The 9,774-nt window shown below is 45.9% G+C and overlaps 1 long non-coding RNA gene across 1 annotated transcript; it reads right to left on the bottom strand.

Moving 5' to 3' along the window:
- Positions 1 to 2,830: 2,830 nt before the first annotated feature.
- LOC109873048 (uncharacterized) lies at positions 2,831 to 8,854 on the bottom strand. The gene is made up of 3 exons (XR_002252548.2): positions 8,707 to 8,854; positions 5,620 to 5,789; positions 2,831 to 3,211 (listed from the first exon to the last, which is right to left on the bottom strand). It is a non-coding gene; the product is annotated as an uncharacterized LOC109873048 (long non-coding RNA).
- Between the last annotated feature and the right edge of the window lie 920 nt (positions 8,855 to 9,774).

The following is a 9,774-nucleotide window of genomic DNA, read 5'->3' as shown; positions in this document are numbered from 1 at the left end:
ACTCATGAGACGAAAATTACATCAAAGCATTCCATCACATAGTCTGATCCATCAAACAGGCCAACACCTCAGGAAGACAGTAGGAATCCAACTAAGTGTGTGTGTGTGTGTGTGTGTGTGTGTGTGTGTGCATGCTCCAGTAAGGAGTATTTTGGGTATCAGAGTCAATCCAGCATCTATCTCTCTGCTCTACCAAATGCCTGCCTCACTATTGATCTTACTGTAGGTCTAAAGTATCACTTTGAAAAAAGACTGTACTATCCCCATTCTCACCTTCTTAATTTACTCCTATTTTCTCCCCCCATCCATCCATGCATCCCTCTTTCACTGCTTCATCTCCCTCGCAGTAAGCCCAGCTCTTCTATAGGGTCTGTTTAGATTTAAGTTTCTCCTTAGACTCCTTGGCCATTCAATCCCATAGCTGGCATAAATCATATCACCCAGTAGGACAACTATATTGTACTGCCACTAAAGTATGATAAAGCCTCTTTAGGCTCTGGTATGGGGGATATCCCCACTCCTCCTTTATCTATTTTCTTCTCACTTTTCTCCCATTCTTTCTATTTGGGGCTCCAGCAGCTTTGATAAAGCTTGAAGGTGTGTGTGTGTGTGTGTGTGTGTGTGTGTGTGTGTGTGTGTGTGTGTGTGTGTGTGTGTGTGTGTGTGTGTGTGTGTGTGTGTGTGTGTGTGTGTGTGTGTGTGTGTGAAAGAAAGAGAGAGAGAGAGAGAAAGAGCGAGAGAGAAAGAGAGAGCAATTTGAAGGGGGAAAGGGAGACAGAAAAGCATTTAATCTCCACATAGCAGTGATGTGTGTTGATTATGTGTGTTGATTAGATAGAAATTAAGTAAGCAATGGGAGTGGGGAATGTGTGTGTGTGTGCGTGTGTGTGTGTGTGTGTGTGTGTGTGTGTGCTGTGTGTGTGTGTGCATGTACGTGTGTTTGTATGTTTAAGAACGATTGGGTTAGGCAGTGCTCTCCCTAATGTAGAAAGAGAGTTTTTCCAAGCTAGGGGGATGAGAGAGAGAGAGAGAGAGACAGACAGAGAGAGAGTGTGTGTGTGTGCGGACCCCTGTTGTGAAATCTATACTGTATGAATAATAATTACAGACAGTGTATATAGGAGTGTTTCCCTCTGCTCTGATCTCTCTGGGGAAAGGACAGAGAGGGGGGAGAGGAGAGAGGGGGAGAGGAGAGAAAGGGGGAGAGGAGAGATAGAGAGATTAGAAGAGAGAGTAGGGTGTAGTAATTAGAGTAGATGGACCACTGATCAGCTCTCACATGAATATACATCTGAACATAAAATGTCCCCACACACATGTACAGTGGGGAGAACAAGTATTTGATACACTGCCGATTTTGCAGGTTTTCCTACTTACAAAGCATGTAGAGGTCTGTAATTTTTATCATAGGTACACTTCAACTGTGAGAGACGGAATCTAAAACAAAAATCCAGAAAATCACATTGTATGATTTTTAAGTAATTAATTTGCATTTTATTGCGTGACATAAGTATTTGATCACCTACCAACCAGTACGAATTCTGGCTCTCACAGACCTGTTCGTTTTTCTTTAAGAAGCCCTCCTGTTCTCCACTCATTACCTGTATTAACTGCACCTGTTTGAACTCGTTACCTGTATAAAAGACACCTGTCCACACACTCAATCAAACAGACTCCAACCTCTCCACAATGGCCAAGACCAGAGAGCACATGCTTTGTGAGTAGGAAAACACACACAGTGACCCAAACACACATACTGTACAGTGACCCTCAGACCTACTCCCTTTATTTAACCATCCGGTCTTCAGAAAGGCCATTACATTGAAAAGAGGACATCTGCTGATAAGAATGTGAGGGTATTATTTTAGCATGCCACTCTCACTGCACCCCCCATGGATCATTTGAAAGTAATTTTTCAATCTGGGAAATGTCATAAAAAAAAACGTAATCTGTATATTTAGCATTTAAATGCAAATTAGAGTGAGGATGAAATGGCTAGAATGTGATAGATATTAATAAAAGATCATGTGCACATTTTAACACAATAGGGGACATGGGGTAGGGAGGGGGCATAAAATATGTTGGCAGGTGTTTAAGAGGCTTTTCAGACCATTTTAATTTCATTTCTGAAATGGATAAACAAACAAAAAACACCGTAGTTAAGGTAGAGCTATGTGGGATGAGAGTATGCATAACGTGTGTGTGTCCATTAGGCATGTGTGTGTTTAGGGTGGGTGTTCAGGGAGTTCATTCTAAACCAAGAGGTTAATTTTGCTTACTGTAGATCCTGCCCCAGTCATCTCCTCTATGCAGCTGAAAAACTCTCCTTTTCTCCCTTCATCATTTCTCTCTAATCCCTTACTATCCTTCTAATTCCCTCCCTCTCTCCATTTGGTTATTGATCCCTGTTATTGAGGATGACACCTTTCTTATCTTCTGTAGTTTCACCACAACATCCAACACGTGTTTGGATTAATGAGACTTATTCTAGCATCTCTCCATCTCCCCATTCCCACTCTTCCTCCATTCCCTCTCTTTCGATGTAGCATGATCAGAGAAGCAATATTGGTTTAACTTACCAAACAAACGCACCGGGTACATCACCTGCACAACACACAGAATATACAGTATATATAAACACACACGACTTCAGCAGTCAGAGTGGCCTAAATCATTACAGTGTCTTAGAGTGACAGAGAGCATCATCACATGAATCAGCTTTACTTAGGACTCAACTATAATGTCATCTGCCAGCCCTGTGGTCAGAGTAGTCTAGGTGTAGTGAGGTGCGTACTGGCGGCAGAGAAGTCAGGCGCAGGACAGCGAAAACTGATTTACAACAGTGTTGTTTAATGAACATAAACCACCATCAACAGAACAATACAATAAATGGGTCAAACAAGGGGGAATACACAACATGTCATTGATGGAATTGGAACCAGGTGTGATGGAAGACAAGACAAAACCAATGGAAAATGAAAAGTGGATCAGCGATGGCTAGAAGGCCGGTGACTTCGACTGCTGAACGCCCTCGACCGGAACCCAGCGCCTCTCCTCCGGACCATAGCCCTCCCACTCCACGAGATACTGAAGGCCCCTCACCCGATGCCTCAAATCCAGTATGGAGCGAACGGAGTACGCCGGGGCCCCCCCGATGTCTAGAAGAACCTCCCGCACCTCAGACTCCTGGAGCAGGCCAGCCACCACCGGCCTGAGGAGAGACACATGGAACGAGGGGTTAATACGGTAATCGGGTGGAAGCTGTAACATATAACAAACCTCGTTCACTCTCCTCAGGACTTTAAATGGCCCCACAAACCGCAGACCCAGCTTCCGGCAGGGCAGGCGGAGGGGCAGGTTTCGGGTCGAGAGCCAGACCCGGTCTCACTGCGGTGGCGATCTGCATTCACTTTTTGGTGCGTCTCGGCCTGCTGAAGCTAAACACGGACAGCTTCCCATTGTCTCCTCTGAGCACCTGAACTAGTTGTCCAGAGAAGGAACCTCGGTCTGACTCTGATGTCAATGCGCCAGAACCGGCTGGTACCCCAGTACGCATTGGAAGGGAGAGAGGCTAGTGGAGGAGTGGCGAAGCGAGTTCTGTGCCATCGCGTCCCAGGGCACGAATGCCGCCCACTCCCCATGCTGGTCCTGGCAATAGGACTGCAGAAACCTGCCCACATCCTGGTTCACTCTCTCCACCTGCCCATTACTCTCAGGGTCAAACCCTGAAGTAAGGCTGATCGAGACCCCCAGACGTTCAGACCCTAGACGTGAACTGGGGACCCAGATCAGACACTATATCCTCAGGCACCCCGTAGTGCCGGAAGACGTGTGTAAACAAGGCCTCCACAGTCTGTAGGGCCGTAGGGAGACCGGGCAGAGGGAGGAGACGACAGGACTTAGGGAAATGATCCACAACGACCAGGATCGCAGTGTTAACCTGTGAGGTGGAAGATCAGTCAGAAAATCCACCGACAGGTGCGACCAAGGCCGCTGTGGAACGGGTAAGGGGTGTAGCTTACCCTGGGCGCACACCGAGCAGGAGGAAACATAAACCCTCACGTCCTTAGCCAAGGTAGGCCACCAGTACCTCCCGCTCAAACAGCGCACTGTCCGACCGATCCCAGGATGACCAGAGGAGGGTGAGGTGTGGGCCCAATAGATTAACCAGTCACGAACAGCAGACGGGACGTACAGACACCCAGCGGGACACTGGACGGGAGCGGGCTCTGCACGTAACGCTTGCTCAATGTCCATGTCCAGCTCCCACACTACCGGCGCCACCAGGCAGGAGGAGGGAGTGGGATCCATGGGCCGCTCCTCTGTGTCATACAGCCGGGACAATGCGTCTGCCTTCATGTTCTGGGAGCCTGGTCTGTAGGAAAGGAAAGGGTAAACACAAAACGGGTGAAAAACATGACCCAACTTGCCTGGCGAGTTGCCCGGATATACTCCAGATTGCGGTGGTCAGTCCAGATGAGAAAAGGACGTCTAGCCGCCTCAAGCCAATGTCTCCACGCCTTCAAGGCCTTGACGACAGCCAACAGCTCCCGGTCCCCCACATCATAGTTTCGCTCCGCCGGGCTTAGCTTCTTCGAGAAGAAGGCATGGGGCGGAGCTTCGGTGGCGTACCCGAACGCTGAGAGAGCACAGCTCCTATCCCAGCCTCAGACGCGTCCACCTCCACTATGAACACCAAAGAGGGATCCGAATGGGCCAACACGGGAGCCGAGGTAAACAGAGCCCTCAGGTGGCTAAAAGCCCTGTCCGCCTCAGCTGATCACTGCAAGCATACCGGGCCCCCCTTCAGCAGTGAGGTAATGGGAGCCGCTACCTGACCAAAACCCCGGATAAACCTCCAAGAGTAGTTGGCAAACCCTAAGAACCGCTGCACTTCCTTTACCGTGGTGGGAGTCGGCCAATTACGCACGGCTGAAATGCGGTCACTCTCCATCTCCACCCCTGAGGTGGAAATGCGATACCCTAGGAAGGAGACAGACTGTTGGAAGAACAGGCATTTCTCAGCCTTGACGTACAGGTCATGCTCCAACAGGCGACCAAGCAACCTGCGCACCAGGGACACATGCTCAGCGCGTGTAGCGGAGTATATCAAAATGTCATCAATATACACCACTACACCCTGCCCGTGCAGGTCGCTGAAAATCTTGTCTACAAAGGCTTGGAAGACTGATGGCACATTCATCAACCCGTACGGCATGACAAGGTACTCATAGTGCCCTGAGGTGGTACTGAAAGCCGTCTTCCACTCGTCTCCCTCCCAGATACGCAACAGGTTGTCGGAGGCGAAGTCAGGTGCAGGAGAGCAGAGTGTAGTGAACAGGCGCACTTTTTATTCAAAATAACATAAAATGTGCCCAAAACTCGGAACATAGACAAAAAGTAATGCACGTAACAATATCCACAATATCAAAATACACGTAACATAAACAATCCTACACAAAGACATGATGGGGAACAGAGGAATAAATACAATGTTGATGACATGGCTTTATTATGCAATGTAGTCATGTGCTTTGAGGTGAATAAGATGTTAAGCTACAGACTCACAACACAGTGTCAGAGGTAAGCAGTCCTCAATGTTATGTGTGGATACTGTACCTGTGCTCTGAGGGAAGTGAGGGATGTCTTTATAAGGGAAGGCTACACTATTCTCCAGTAAGTCTGCCAGCCCTCACAGTCCAGAACCACAGATGATGGCCACCTTGGGCATGTGCTGTGTACGCTCCAGCAGCCAATCAGCTGTCTCCTTGTACTGCTCATAGGTGTACCTGCGAGGTGGAGAGAGATAGAGAGAGTGAGTGAGTGAGTGAGTGAGTGAGTGAGTGAGTGAGTGAGTGAGTGAGAGAGTGAGAGAGTGAGAGAGTGAGAGAGAGAGAGAGAGAGAGAGAGAGAGAGAGAGAGAGAGAGAGAGAGAGAGAGAGAGAGAGAGTGCAGTGCAGGGTTAGGGGCAAAGGGAAAGATTTGGGGTGCGTGAATGCAGTTTTGTCCCACTCCTGCAGTGGAGCGTTTAGCTCAGGCCCTGGGCAGGGTAACTTGGCAGGATGGTGATGAATCACAGGCTGAGAAGCCTCCATAAGCAAATCCACTGGAGCACAGCAAGCAAGCAGTCCCTTACACACACATCAAAATGCGATACTCAACACACATGCATGGGCGGTGAAGGGTGAGTGCATGCACACACATGCACTTCCAACAAGTGGCCCCTGAAGCCTGATTGGAGGGTTAGGATGCGTAAGTAAACCCCCATCCCTCTGGCCCCGTCAGCCAGCAGGGATAAACACACTTGTGATAGCCTTGGTCAAGGAGGGTGGGAGGTGGGGGTGGAATGGCTTGAGCAATTCATCAAATTTGATTAATTCAATTCACTGGGTGAGCAAACATCGCTCACTCTGCTCTGAAGGCAGAGAGAGGCAGAGAGAGAGAGAGAGAGAGAGAGAGAGAGAGAGAGTCACTCTGCTCTGAAGGCAGAGAGAGGCAGAGAGAGAGAGAGAGAGAGAGAGAGAGAGAGAGAGAGAGAGAGAGAGAACCCCTGTAACACCAGCAATCTTACCAATGACATAATTTACATAATGGCTTTAGGCCTAGGTGTTTTGCAGGTGTGTTTTTGCCTGAATTTGCTAACATTTCTGTAGAATACATTTCTGCAGAAAATAAAAGGCTGATTGTAATTCTTTAGTATTAGTACTGAGAAACCAGAAAACAAACGATCAGCACGGAGTGCGCAACAGGGTGAAACTAGATTGCCCAACATTGCCCCATGCCTTCCCTCCCGCACAGGGCTGTCGAAGGTTCCAACGGTCGCTCTGGCAACGTTCCTGTCCCTTGCGTGATGAATACGGAAGCGGGACCGACCATAGCACTGCAGCCTCGTTCAGAGCATTTGAATACCAAACAGGCCTAGCGTAGGCTACGATGAAAAGCCCTGATATACAGTATTTCTTCTCAGGAGCAGCCTAGAGAGGCATGAACTCTGAATTCGAATCTCTCCCTAGCCTAGTCCCTCCTGTAGCTGTGCAGGAAAACAACTCCAGTGACTGATGAGTTTTCAAGTTTCAATCTTGAAATTATGCAGCGGAATCCTGCATGTTTTACCATTGTTTTTTGTAGGGTGAGCAGCTTCTGTAGTTTGTATGCTAAATAGACAGTTACACTTTAATACGGTCCATATTCAACTATTTATAAGGCATTTACAAAAACAATGCACATTATTAAGGATTAGGGTTAGGTTAGCTTAGGGTAGGGTAGGTAAGGGTTAGGGTTAAAAAGTGCTCTCTAAAGATTAGGGACTGCAAAAATACTTTACTGATGATTATTAAAGGTTTATAAATGTGGGAGTAATGATTGATAAATGATTTATTCATTAAGGAACGTTAAAATAAAGTGTTACCAAATAGACTATTCAAAACTTTCTATAAGCTACTTAAATGAAACCCATGCCTACAAAAAAGATGCTATCCAGAACCTAAAAGGGTTATTCAGCTGTCCCCATAAGAGAACCCTTGGAAGAACCCTTGTTGGTTCCAGGTAGAACCCTTTTGGTTCCAAGTAGAACCATTTTGGCTTCCAGGTAGAACCCTTTCTACAGAAGGTTCTACATGGAACCCAAAATGGTTCTACCTGGAAACAAAGGGGTTTTACCTGGAACCAGCAAGGGAGAGTGGTGGGAAAAGTACCCAATTGTCATACTTGAGTAAAAGTAAATATACCTTAATAGAAAATGACCCAGTAAAATACTACTTGAGTAAAAGTCTACAAGTATTTGGTTTTATATATACTTAAGTATCAAAAGTAAATGTAATTGCAAAAATATACGTAAGTATAAAAAGTAAAAGTATAAATGATTTCACATTCCTTATATTAGGCAAACCAGACAGCATAATTTTCTTGTTATTTTAATTTATGGATAGCCAGGGGCACACTCTAACACTCAGACATCATTTACACACGAAGCATTTGGGTTTAGTGAGTCTGCCAGATCAGAAGCAGTAGGGATGATCAGGGTGTTCTCTTGATAAGTGTGTGAATTGGACCATTTTCCTGTTCTGCTAAGCATTCGAAATGCATTGCGTACCATTGGGTGCCAGGGAAAATGTATGGAGTAAAAAGTTGCCTACATTCTTTTCTTTGAGAATGTAGCGGTGTAAAAGTTGGCAAAATATATAGTAAAGCACAGATACCACAAAAAAACACTTAAGTAGTACGTTTAAGTATTTTTACTTAGGTACTTTACACCACTGCCTATTGGGTCACCCGAAGAACACGTTTGAAACCCTTTTTCTAAGAGAATAGGTTTATAGCCTAATCATAGCCTGCAGTGTTTTGGCTGCAGCGTGGTTTTATTGTGTGCAATATAGGCAAGCTCTCATCGAATTCAAACTGGCTATCTGTAGTCTATTTCATTCCATCCACATTGAATCATATGGGAAGGACGTTTTGGCTATCTACCTGTCACTTTGAACGGGGGCGTTATCAGAAACGAGAGCTACTGCCGCCACATAACTCTTGCGCTTTCTCACTGAAATCTCAAATTCTCTACCAGGAATGATCGCCGTTGCTATGGCAATGATCTGGTTGTGCCCGAGTTAATGGTTAATTCGAATAGGCGAAACATGTTTAGGAAGTGATAGATGAAGGTTTGTTCCTTCTGACCGAGCATAATATCATCTAGTTGTTTATTTATCGTACCTGCTCTCGCTGGTGGATGACATGTCGGCGGCGGTTGAGGAAATTGTTAGATTTATTTCTCTCGCTGTCTTGATGCGAAGTGATACAGCTTTCGACTTGAAAGATGGGGGTGGAGTGATTCACTCACAGGGTGGATTGACAATAGTGCAGCACGCGGACTGGTTTGAGTGCCAGGGCCGGTTTATTGCAAGGGCTAAAGCCCCTTAGCCCAGGCCTGTGGGGGGCCCAAGAGGTCCCAAAAAATAAAATAAAGATATATATGTAGTTCATGCACTGCTCTTAGAACAGCAGTGTTCATCATTATGTTGGTATTACCTTTGTTAACTTTGACCATGCTGTTACTGGAAATGCATTATTTCATTGTAACTTGAGCTGGTACATTCCGCTTTCAGCGACGTTGTTCTCGTCTAATCTCTGCTAATTTTACAATTTAGAGATGCGTTTCTAGTTTTTTGTTTCTGCGGTTTGGAAAAATCATCCTCAACTTGATCTATATGTCATTTGGATCTACGGAAGTCCAGCTACCTCTTCCTATCACCCCGATTTGCCAATCTTTTAAGGAAATTTTTCTGTGGCAATTTAAAGAGAAGAAGTTTATTTATTTATTTTACCTTTATTTAACTAGGCACGTCAGTTAAGAACAAATTCTTATTTTCAATGACGGCCTAGGAACAGTGGGTTAACTGCCTGTTCAGGGGCAGAACGACAGATTTGTACCTTGTCAGCTCGGGGGTTTGAATTTGCAACCCTCCGGTTACTAGTCCAACGCTCTAACCACTAGGCTACCCTGCCTACACCATGGAATTTGAAGTTCCTGATCGTCGGGTGAGATATTATTGAATTGTAGATTGTTTACTTTGTATGTACATATATATTCACCCACAGTCATGCTTAATATTCTGCAGATTTCAGATAGAAAATGTACTGTCCCCGTTAAACTGCCGCCATGAAACTAAGAGCTAGCAGCTTAGCTAACAAATGAAATTCGAGGATGCTGCCCAGTTTTCCCTATGGTGATTAGTGAAGCGTTTTTTACAGTGTTGCAGATGGTGAATATGTAATAGTTAT

The sequence above is a fragment of the Oncorhynchus kisutch genome, linkage group LG3 (assembly GCF_002021735.2).
Source record: "Oncorhynchus kisutch isolate 150728-3 linkage group LG3, Okis_V2, whole genome shotgun sequence".
Taxonomy (NCBI): domain Eukaryota; kingdom Metazoa; phylum Chordata; class Actinopteri; order Salmoniformes; family Salmonidae; genus Oncorhynchus; species Oncorhynchus kisutch.
This window is presented reverse-complemented; position numbering and strand designations above follow the sequence as displayed.